Source organism: Triplophysa dalaica, chromosome 16 (genome assembly GCF_015846415.1).
Source record: "Triplophysa dalaica isolate WHDGS20190420 chromosome 16, ASM1584641v1, whole genome shotgun sequence".
NCBI classification, from domain to species: Eukaryota; Metazoa; Chordata; class Actinopteri; order Cypriniformes; family Nemacheilidae; genus Triplophysa; species Triplophysa dalaica.
Genome location: NC_079557.1, coordinates 4,808,621 through 4,820,175, shown reverse-complemented (window position 1 = coordinate 4,820,175; position 11,555 = coordinate 4,808,621). Strand labels below are relative to the sequence as shown.

Below are 11,555 nucleotides of genomic sequence, written 5' to 3'. Positions count from 1 at the left end.
AGAGGAAACATTGTCTCACGAAAAGTATAGAAATAGAAAATTGTTCTTTCTTTCTAATTCTTTTCTAATCAAGTGTTGATAAAGGTCTTTCTAAACCTTTTTATTGGTTTAATATTTGCAAAACCTTAAGATGAAGGATGAGAAATAGTAATGATTAACAAAAAAACTTGTAACACTTTCCTTGAAGCATGCATGTGTAATGCATTATAAAGAGTTATTAAAGTGTAAAACGCATTATAATTCTTCATAGTGTGTTTTTTAATGCATTATATGTACTTGTAAAGAAGTATAACCAATTTAAAAAGTGTAGTGTAACAAAAAGTTTCTAAGTGTTATAATGTTTTAACTGTAACAACAAGCTCAATGCATTAAAAGGTGCATTACAATGCTTTAAACCTACTTTTTTACATGCTTCAAGGAAAGTGTTACCCAAAATGTTATTGATAGAAAACAGAGATTTACTGAGGTGGCTTATTCGTATTAATTTGTACATGAGAATCATACAAAACGTACTCTAACTAGAAAAAATCAATACTGAAGCCCAACCCCCTAACCCTAATGTAACTAGTGCGAAAGCAAATCATACTAAAATGTATAAATGAGATCGTATGAATTCACATGAGATGTGTATAGCCTACGCATAATAGGCCTAGTAGCATTACATACCTAACATAGCTTGTTCATGTACATAACCAAGGCACTTGACTGAGCACCAGATGCAGTATTGCATCCTAAAAGTGCTTCTTTTGTTAAACAAGTGCATGTTATTCACAGACACCTGCTTGCAACCAGCTACAATATATATAGTCACATCACATTCAGCAAACCATTTCTAATGCATCCACAGAGGGCACATTAAAAATGAGACAGGGCTATGTAATGGCACGATGTGCGTTCATGCATGAAATATAACAATATATAAACTCTTCATGCATATATTATTTCAAATGAACATTTTATCGCTCTGTCTGTCTTTTACATTCTATCATGCATGTCTCTTTTCTTGTAACATTTAAAATATACGCTTCATAAGCCAGATGGAGGAAGTAAAAATGGGGTAAAGAGTGTTTCTTGGGTGTGAAGTCTTCATTCCTGTAATGTTTCCACGCTCGACACTTTTAATTAACATGTTTATCCACGAACATTAATACAGTGCTAATTGCGAGATGTTTATTTCACAGCATTCAATTAACACACTCTGTATCTAACAGAAGAAATTACTCATCCATACCGATCATTACGGAGCTGAAATCTTTCTTTCTGCGTCTAACAAACACAACTGTGCGACCAGTAACACTTTGTCCCTGCGCTTCGTTTGTGCGAGATTCGTCCATGTGCAGTATTCAAGTACTTGTGAAATAACACGTTTCAATATAGGCTCTGATTGGAAATCCAACACTCCCGCAGAGACTGAACAAAGATTCATTTGGATCCTTTGAACGTGAAACCAAATCTCTATATCAACATTTATATAGTATATTTTTTAAACCTACGCTTGGAAGGCAAAAGTCTTTGTTAAACAGCAAAGCATTCATTTCACAACGTAAAATCTGTAGTTCTTTCATTTAGGTTCAATAAAGCCTTGTGTGAATCATAACATTAAGTCCTCTGGTTTTTATTTCAGATGTTGTAATTGTAGTCATTTCCATAAAGATTCATTCACATCATGCAAATTATGTATTTTCAATTCTCCAAGAAAGATTTCTTTTAACACTTTAACATAAACATACACATACATTGTCAGGTAATTATTTTCACACTGTATGCCTTATGAGTCACAGCATTAGACAAGAAAATTGTCACAAATTATAAGGGTTTATATGACATTTTTGTCAAAATTGAGTCACTTACATATTCTTATTCAGTGTCAATTTATTTACATTATGTGATGTTTTTAAAGTTGCTAAAAGTGTACATTTTGGGACGTTTTAAGAAAACAAAAAAGTTTTATCTACAAAGTCAAATGGAATGCAAAACCATTGAAGCTCAACATCTCAAAACAAAATGAATGCTGACAAATCCTTGTTATTCCAGCGCAAAAATAGTGGCATCTGCAAACTTGGTTTAATATTTTGTTCACTACATTACAATACAACAGTATGTACAAACATAAGTGACAGATTCTTCAAAATATTTTTTTGTGTTTTGTAGAAGAAAGAGAGTCAAACAGGTTTGAAATGACAAGAGGGTGAGTAAATAATGACATAATCTTAACTTTTGGGTTGTAGAAAAACTTATTTTCCAAAAGTCTTTCACCAACTCACTCCTGACATCTCCAAAAGAGGAAAACTGTCACTTTGTTTTCATCTTAATTACGTACGTCTGCGGTCACGTTGTTAAGACTGAATTACAATAGAAAAGGAGTCACCCACCCGTGCAAGAATCTATATGTCTATAAAATTAGAGGCTGGCAGGATCAACTGGGGTAGGGCGGGAGTTTGCACAGGGTTTGCCGGGGTCAGGGTAGGTTTGCTGTGTTGAGAGTTGCTGAGGGCGGCTGGCGTTAGGGTCACAGGCCTGCAGATAGCTGGGTAATGAAGCGTTCCACACAGCTGGTGCTTTCCCAGGCATCCCTGGAGTAACACCATTGAAAGAGGAAAGGTCAGCATTAGAAAGCAAAAAGAGCAAAAGACAGAAAGAGACATGGAAATACAGAGCGAGAGAAGTGTGTGTGTGTGGGCTTAGATAAGCAAATTAATCTAATAAAAAAGAAGGGCCTGGGAAAGAACAAATAATAAAGATGGATGTGAGCTAGCAAAAAGTCAAGTTAAATACGCATTTCACAAGCTAAATGTGCAGTACAAATAATGACTCCGAAATAAACTAAAAAGTATTAATAAGAAATTGGAAGGAAGTGGGTGTACAGGCATGCAGAACAGAGCTCATCTCTTCTAGTACTGTACAGCTGTCATACAATGAGTAGTGAAGGCGAGTCGGAGAGAATCGATAACCTGAACGACCAATCTGTTCCAGGTACTTTATGATGTGACTGTAGTAATTATGACCTGATCAATAAAAGGGTTTGTTGTGTAGAATGGTGTGTTTTGAGGTGCTGTGATTGGTTTTTCCTGATCAGAAGGTTTTATGTATAGCCTATATTTTACAAGCATCTTGCTTTCTACGACAGATCGCTAAAATCCTAATGCATGAGTTCAATTTATTATTCCCAGGCCTGTGTGGCCTCTTATGATAAAGCGTACTCAAATCTTCAGACGAAATGCAAACATTAAAAAGGCAGAAAAATAAAGTAGGAGTGACAAAATACATTGCCCAGGTGGACTTGTAATTTTTATTCGCTGCTACTGTAATCGACTTCTTGAAAAGTTCATTTTTAAAAAGTTAACAAAACTGACTAAACCTTATGTTGCGGATGTCGAAGAAACAAGCTATGCATATTAAATCCGTGAATGTTAAATCAACAGTGAGTTTCTTGAATATTTCATAAGAAATTGGAGCTGCTCTCAGGGTTTAGCCACAGAACGAGTTCATCCTCGCCGCTTCGTTTGATGATTCAGAAGAAAATGAAGTTCACACTCGGTGTTCAAATATTTTCAATAATAGGAACTCGTAGGAGAAATCAGAAACAGGGATGAAACAGATTTCTCCCGTGTCTAAAAAAATACTAAACTAACATTCGCTCAGTTGCCATGGGAATCCCACGCACCTCTGATTGTGTCACTCAGGTCATCCAGACTCCCAAAATGCCCCACCTTGTCACAAGAAGCAATTTATCCATTCTGAGCTCTGAGGACAACTACGATTTTCTCTTGCTTGTTTGTATACTTGTGTGTCAAAGGTGGATGTCGGGCACATGGTGTCAATGCTAATGGGTGAATACAAACAGTTGCGTCACATTTGCACACAATATTTCACCATGAAATCCTACATCATATACACAATCCGCTTTTAAACTGTCCTGCTCTGTATTTAAATCACTGGTAAATTTAACAGTGTTTACAGTATTTACAATGCAGACACGCCTCGTAAATGAGTAAATACGGCTCATTATAGATACAAAAGTCTGATGTATGATGGCATGAAGGCAGTGATGTTTATGTATTATTTGTTGATGATTGTGAAGAACATCATTAACAGGCATAGAGTAAATCCAGACGTGCAAATATTTGAAAAACCATAGACAAACGCTATAAGTTATATATTATTAAAATATTAAGTCTTAAGTAGCACGAGTATATTTGTGGCAAAGCCAACAAAACATTGTTTGGGAAAAAATTATTGTTTTTTTTTTAATGGCAAAAATCATTAGGATATTAAGTAAAGATTATGTTCCATGAAGATACTTTGTACATTTCCTCCCGTAAATATTTCAAAACTTTATTTTTGTGAGTGGATGCAGTAAAATCGCAAACAAAAATGGGCAGAAACCCACCTACAAACTTCATTCGCTGCTGCCCGCTCTTTAGGGATTTCCTCAAAAGTTTGGAAATTTCTGCTTTCAGGTGCATCTACTCTCCACAAAATCATTACAGCGGTAAGCCCATAGAGGGCGCTAAAACAAACTTCTTTCTTCTTAGCAACGGCCTGCTACAGCGTCTCTGATTAACAACTTTACAGGCGAAATTCTCAATATTTAGATTTCTTGCACCCTCAGATTCTGATCTCTATAATCTCCTATCCTTACAAACAATACATCAATGGAACGTTTATATATTAAGGTTTCAGATGATGTATTAATCACAATTTCAAAAAAATGTACCCATAAAACTGGTTTTGTTTTCCAGGGTCACATTTTTGAAGAATAAAACCCCTAAATATGGAGATACGAGGTTTCTGCCCTGAAAGTGCAGAAAAAAAGGGCAGAGTTGAAATGAGATAAGATGGCAGGTAACACCACACAATACTCTGTTTTGTAAAGTCCATTCACTTTTCACCTCCGAGTTCACCCCACCCATCACAGACTCATCTAAACGGCCCTCCCTTTCCATCCTCACTCCAGCAGTTCACAACGAAGGTCATTCTTTATGAATCGACTGAGAAAAGGCCTTTTTTTTCTTCGTGCATAATTAAAACTCAGCCAGTGGACATTGGCAAGACTGTTTCCTCATGATTCAACAAACGACAGAGATAAATCATCTCAACACCACAGCGGCAGGAGGCAACAGAGCATAATAACACAAAAAAACCTCAATGCACACATGGATGAAAGCAACCTGTGCACAACACAGAAATCAAACGAATGGAGACGTCGGGTCACTCCAAAGATACTTGGTTGTTTCAACCCATGAGTGGATAAGATATCAGCAAACCCAACCGCTGGTTTAAATGAACCTAGAAAATGACCAAATTGAATCGAGTGTAAATTAAGTCAAACCCCTTGTTTGAGATGTCATGCAATGAGAATGAGATGTGATCAGGGCTAATTCCCGTCTTAAAACGGAGGAGCGTTTATTATCCGTGCCGATTTAGAACAATGCCAAGATCACCTCTCCGCTCTGGTGCCTCCCAACCCGCTTCTGATGTCACTGCAGATTACTGGAGGTCTGCAACACAAGGTCTTTATAAATGAGTCCTCTACATTGCTAATATGTGAAATGCTTGTTTCTAATAGAAATTAAAATGTTCATTTTACAAGTTATTATAATAACTACAGTAATTAGAAGCAGCTCCACAAATTAATTCTGTGATAAGTAGTTAATCAGTATTACTCGCCCTTTACTTGCATTATATCATGAATATGGTAATGTGCCACGTGACCAATTTGGCTATCGATACATGTTATTGTTAAATTGAAGTGAATTATAGAGGACAGAGGGTTTTTTTGCACACCGCAGTTTATCGGGATACTTTATATTCCGATCAACCACCTTCATTAAATGTTTTGCTCTGAGATTTCTAATCTAAAAGGACGTGGCTCATTTGTTGCCCGATTAGATGAAATAAGGCCAGATAGGGTTGCTCGCAGAAATGCTAATCGCTAATTTAAACATGCAGCCCTCGGAATCACAAGCGTATTTTCATCAGTGCAAATACGGCTCCAAATCTGCACCGAGAATTCATTTCAAGCATTAGCACAGAAACGTCATACCAATTAATTGCATTTATCAGGTGTTTTAATATCCATGCCAGAGCTGAAAAGACAAAGTGCGCAGACAAAGTCGTCGCCTCCCGCCATCCATCATGAGACGGTATTAACTTCCCCGCCCCCTCGATCTAAATAATTACCTTTAAATTCCAAATTGTTGATTTTATTCCCACGTCCCATTAATCACTTCGCAATGTACAAACTTTCTGCATCGCAAGTTCACATACTTAGTTTTTTCTTCTTCTGGTTTTTAGTTTTTGTACCTTATCCTCGCCCACCATCTCTCTTTATTTGCTTTCCGCTCGATCCTTTCAACTTCCTGCCTAATGCTGCTGCTATATTTTGAATCTACTTCAGAACATCACACCATAATTACACTTAGTCAATAAAAGTAAGTCATTACAAAATGAGATCTCGGGCTAAAATCCTCCCAATATCGATTGGTGTTTCAGCTTGAAAGATGCCATATTAAAAAATGTGCAGTCACAGAAATGATTTCAGCCTTTAGGCTTTGACAAACATACATATAAATATTGTATGTATTTACAGAATTCTGAGAATACATAAAAACATTGAAATATCAAGATATTTCAAAAAAACATATCAGAAAGATACATTATTACAAAATAAATGAGGTTCGGCACAGATGTTTTGAGCCCTAAACTACCAGATTAATCTCATTACAACTATGTATGAAGACAGATCTACAAATTTACATCAATTTGCTACATGGTGACATGCTTTTAGTCATCAGTATATTTTTAAATGCACTTTCAGCATCCATTATACATAACACCGACTATAAGGTTCATGACATGTCTACAGACTGAACTCCAGGACTGGCTCACATTTTGCTTACTACCTGCAGTCCGGGTGTGAAATAAAGCCAAGCTCGTCCATTTTCCCTCCTCCCTTTTCAGGACCTGGCAACCTTTCCACGCTGCACCAGAATAAATTATTTTGAAATGGCCAAAGTTGACAACTCTGTAAAAAGAAATGCTATGTTTTCTCTATTTCTCAACCTCGCGTTGTCCAGGCAAGACTAGAAGACTATACATTGCTTGAACCAGTCACATCCGCCGAGAGTCACAAATCTCAAGTCTGCTTAAACATCCGTGACCCTGTCTGGGCAGGTGGCCGATGGGTGATGAGACAGAATCGGACCTACAGAACCTCTGTTGCGGTCTAGGTCTTTTGTCCTGCGTGTGAAATGGGACAGGCTTTCAAGCTCGCTGGCAGAGCACACCGGACACGGGAGACACTTCCAGTACCAGCACATGCCTGCGGAAGCCGGCGCTTAATCCGCAGTGTGCTGACAAACTGGAAGGAAGTCGAGAATCCTTACATTCTCATTCCCTTCTGTTGGGAAATGGGAAAGTGGATCCAATTTGATAATGACATTCGTGCAGTGAGAGCGTCTGTGATGATTCTCTCACACTACTGCACATCAGTTCCTGTTACAGACCTGGAGTCAAGGCAGATAGGACGGCTCTTGCTCGAAAGCGAGGAGATAAGTCAGAAAAGTGTCAAATGCAGTTGAGCCATATTCATTTAATGAGGGAAAGTGCGGTCCAAGGGGAACGAACTGATTTGCACAAATCTACTGGAATTCACAACAACGGAGCGTAATGTAAATTGCGAACGTATGATAAGATATTATATTGCATATCATTGCGAGACTTTTATATGCTTAATAACAGCTTTTTATAACCTTCACTCACATCAATAAAATCAAATAGGATGTAGATGATAAATAAATTAGATACACTGGAAACATTAATGTCTCTGTTGATGTTTAATAGAGTAAACATGCTCTTAGCTTATGCATGGAGCTCATTTGTACGACACTACGGGTCAAGGCAAATTAAAAGTGCACTACTCATTATCTTGCCGGCCCAAAAACAACCAACAGTAAATGCCCGATTGCTCAAGTGATGTATTTTAATTGCTTCGAAAGTACATCCTTGACCAAAAAAGAGAATCTGTTGAACAAATGTGTTTTTGGTCAAGGGATAACAGGAGGCAAGACAGCCTTACTGGCAAATTCTGCAAACTTCACAGTGGAAAATAAGCAACATATGTACAGCCGCCGAAAAAGTGAAAGAGACTATTCCAAATTTTTATTTAATCAGGATTCCTAGATGTATTGTGGCCATTTCAGTCCAGTCTGTGTTGAATTTCAACAAAATCAAACCTCAGCAGTGACAAAGTCATTCAAAAGCAATGTGAAAGATTGACAGCGTGACAAGACACATGAAAACTGTAAAGAAAACGTTTCTAATATTTCCTAAACAAATGTACAAATAGTACTGTTGCATTGTTTAAAAGAGCATATAAACATACAAGGCATCTTTTCTGTTATTTTAACGTGATCTCCAGTTTTCATTTTCTGCAAATAAATGCAAATAGAAACAATATTTTCGATTTACATTTTTTATTTTAGTTGAAATTTGGGAGAAATTTTGTTAGTAGTTCACAGAAGGAAACAAAAATATCATTTTACCTAAACACTTACCTATAAATAGTCAATTCAGAAAATGTGAAAATAATATGAAGAGTTTCACTCCAAAATGACATTTTCAAAAATCATGTTTTTTATTATATGATCATGTTTTGTTGTGTTCTTTTGTGTAAGCTAGCTGCTAGCTGGCTGTTTTTTAGTTATTATGGCTTAAATAGAAACCAACCAACTGCAGTTTGTTATTAATTTTAATGCACAGTAAAGAAACATGATTTTTGTACTTTGAAGAATTGAGTAATCTCATTTAGGAACCAACTCTTCATTTTGAAATGATTTTTTTTTCGCTGCTATATATACATTAAAGAGGACTCATAGTGTCATATATTTATAATATTTTGACTAGGCCAGTAAGAATCCACCTAGTGATGACATCTAGCCACACAACCCACTAACAGTGTTCCTGTAGCTCAGTTGGTAGAGCACTGCATTTACAGGCCAAAGGTTCTGGGTTCGATTCCCAAGGAACATACAGACTGATGAAAAATGTATACCTTGAATGCATAAAAAGCATCTGTCAAATGCACACAGTAAATGTTAAAAACTTTACCTTTAAGTAACCACATAGCAAGGCCCTGGCAACCACAAGCACCATCCTTTCACTGTGGAAATAACTTGAAATAAATAAAATTTGAAACTCTATTTTTATCTTAAAATGCAACTCGCAAATTAAATAGGATTTCAATGCGATAGTCACACAGGCAGCCATTCATCGGAAATGCTTAACCAGGCTTCACACAGTATTGAATGGGATAAAAAAGATCCTATGACAGTTTCTTTCACTTGGATCAAAATAAAACAGCTAAGCCGCAGTTGCTCGAGTCCCTGAGGCAAACACTGACACACTAACCAAATATTCAGCTAGCATTCCCTCCCGCTCTGTTCAGAAACACATTACGCATTATACTCTGAAAATATCTTTCTGCTTTTGCCATTTAAGATTAAGTTCACAGACTGGTGATTAGACACAAAGACCGTGTCGGAGTCTTCCCTTATCACAGTTACCAAAAAAGGCTCGCTGATGCCCCTTGCCAGCAAAATGCCATCGCATAATTTCTCTAAGCTGCTTGGCACCCGCTCTGCAACTTGGCTCCGTTCTAAAGAGGTGAGTTTAGCTAACGAGCTCATTAGAAGCAGGTGTTAGATACCTGTCCATCTGCCGACCAGGGTCACTTTCAACGGAGGACCCTGCGGCCAACACAGCGACCCGATCCGCAAATACAAAGACCCGAGCTGCCCCCCGCTCCGCTTCCAACATTTACCGAGATTAAACTTGTGATCCCCCCAATTTACCAAGATTAAGCCCCGGAAAACCCTCGCTGGAAGCCTGTTCAACAATAAAAAAGAGTGAAGTCGTACAGCTGTTAAATGTGGAGCGATCAGAGGTTTTACGAGATCCAAGTGTGGTCTGGCATGTACTTTAAACAACCCTGTTTCAGCAAACATCAGCAAAAAAATCCTTCAACAAGACATAAATGCTTACTTTAAACACTCAAAGAACGTCAGAACATTACAAATACACCCTAAGAGACTTCACGTACTACTCAACTTCACGTACTACAGGCCACAATGACACGTTCACTTTGTCATGTGCCAACCGCAATTATTCCCGGGGAGTAAGGAAGGTCCCAAAGTAAACAAAGACTTTTTGTGACGCATCCTTAGAATTGCATTGGGCTGTGTGCCCTACATCTGTTTGTTCACACGTAGCATTTGATTGGTCGGATCACCCGGTCCCCTTTGAGTCTGCACAGACCGTAGGCTTGAAGGAAAATTCTGTCATTATTTACTCACGCTCATGTCGCTCCAAACTGGTATGGTTTTGTTTTTTCTGTGAAGTATAAAAAGATAAGTTTATATATATATATGTAACCACAGATTTAACTTTGAAGATAGCCCGATCATCATTTACTTTCATTGTATGGAGAAAGAGCGAAGACACAAACACCTCCTTTGGCGGTTTATAGAGCAATGAGTAATGGTTGTGAGTAAATGGTTTTTGGCTGAACTATTCCTTTAATCACCGATTTAGTCACACAAATGCATAGCAATGGCTTTAAGCATCTTTCTGAGAATGTCACATCTTCAACGTATAAGGATGTTGTCAATTTTGAGTCACAAGATTCTTTACCAGGCTATCAAAGACCTCTCTCTGTACTAGATGACATAAAAGCCGTCATTTAGGGGCCGACACAAATGTTACAGTTTATTGTCTATTATTGTATTTAACAGTTTTAATGTTTTGAGACTGTAGAGACATCTTATGTGGGATGATGTTTCATTGTGTTTTTGTCTGTGACAGAAGAGCAGAATATTCAAGACAGCTCAAAATGAAAATAACACACGTTCAACACATTCAGAAGAAAAGACTGCTGTCAGATCCTTCAGTGGAGGAAAGAAAACATTTCGGAGCTGAGAAATGCACAGAAATGTAACTCTGAAAACTGTCATTTACATTTGGAATGAATTGTGCAGTTTTTTCTTGCAATGCCTGCGCTTGTTCGCGCTGTTTTGGCACAAACAGCATCTGTGGCGATCACAACCTGCATGATGCAATTCAATGAGCTCAGAATAGTTAAATTGTTAAAATGGTTAAATAAACCATGATGCGTTTGGGTCACAAACATTTATTTTCGCACAAAATGCACGGAAACGAAATCCATAAATATATACAGTATGTTAGAAAAATGAATGGACTATTGGCTTAGTTTTTTTTTTTCATTTATGGTTTTTGAAAAATAATGTCAAGACCAGCACACAAATCCACAAACGGAGTATTTACTGCATTGCATAAACATAAAATACGAAACTCCACATTTAGCTGTAAATCATATTCTATTTATTTTGTCATATTCAACTAATTCAAACCCATACAATTCGTGTTTTTTGTCGGTTGATTCTTAACCACAAAGTCTAGTCAAGCCTTCCGTGTCCGGGAGCTGCCCACATGGCATAATTTCCACACCAGGAGGGTTCGCGGTCGCCCGCACACCC

At 37.5% G+C, this 11,555-nt stretch overlaps 1 long non-coding RNA gene across 2 annotated transcripts in view; it reads right to left on the bottom strand.

Annotated features, from left to right (window-relative positions):
- Positions 1-1,925: 1,925 nt before the first annotated feature.
- Positions 1,926-11,555, bottom strand: part of LOC130438346 (uncharacterized) — a 44,380-nt gene continuing 34,750 nt past the window's right edge. For both annotated transcript variants that reach the window (XR_008909313.1, XR_008909312.1), the window contains one exon: positions 1,926-2,573. This is a non-coding gene — a long non-coding RNA (uncharacterized LOC130438346). The remainder of the gene's footprint in view (positions 2,574-11,555) is intronic.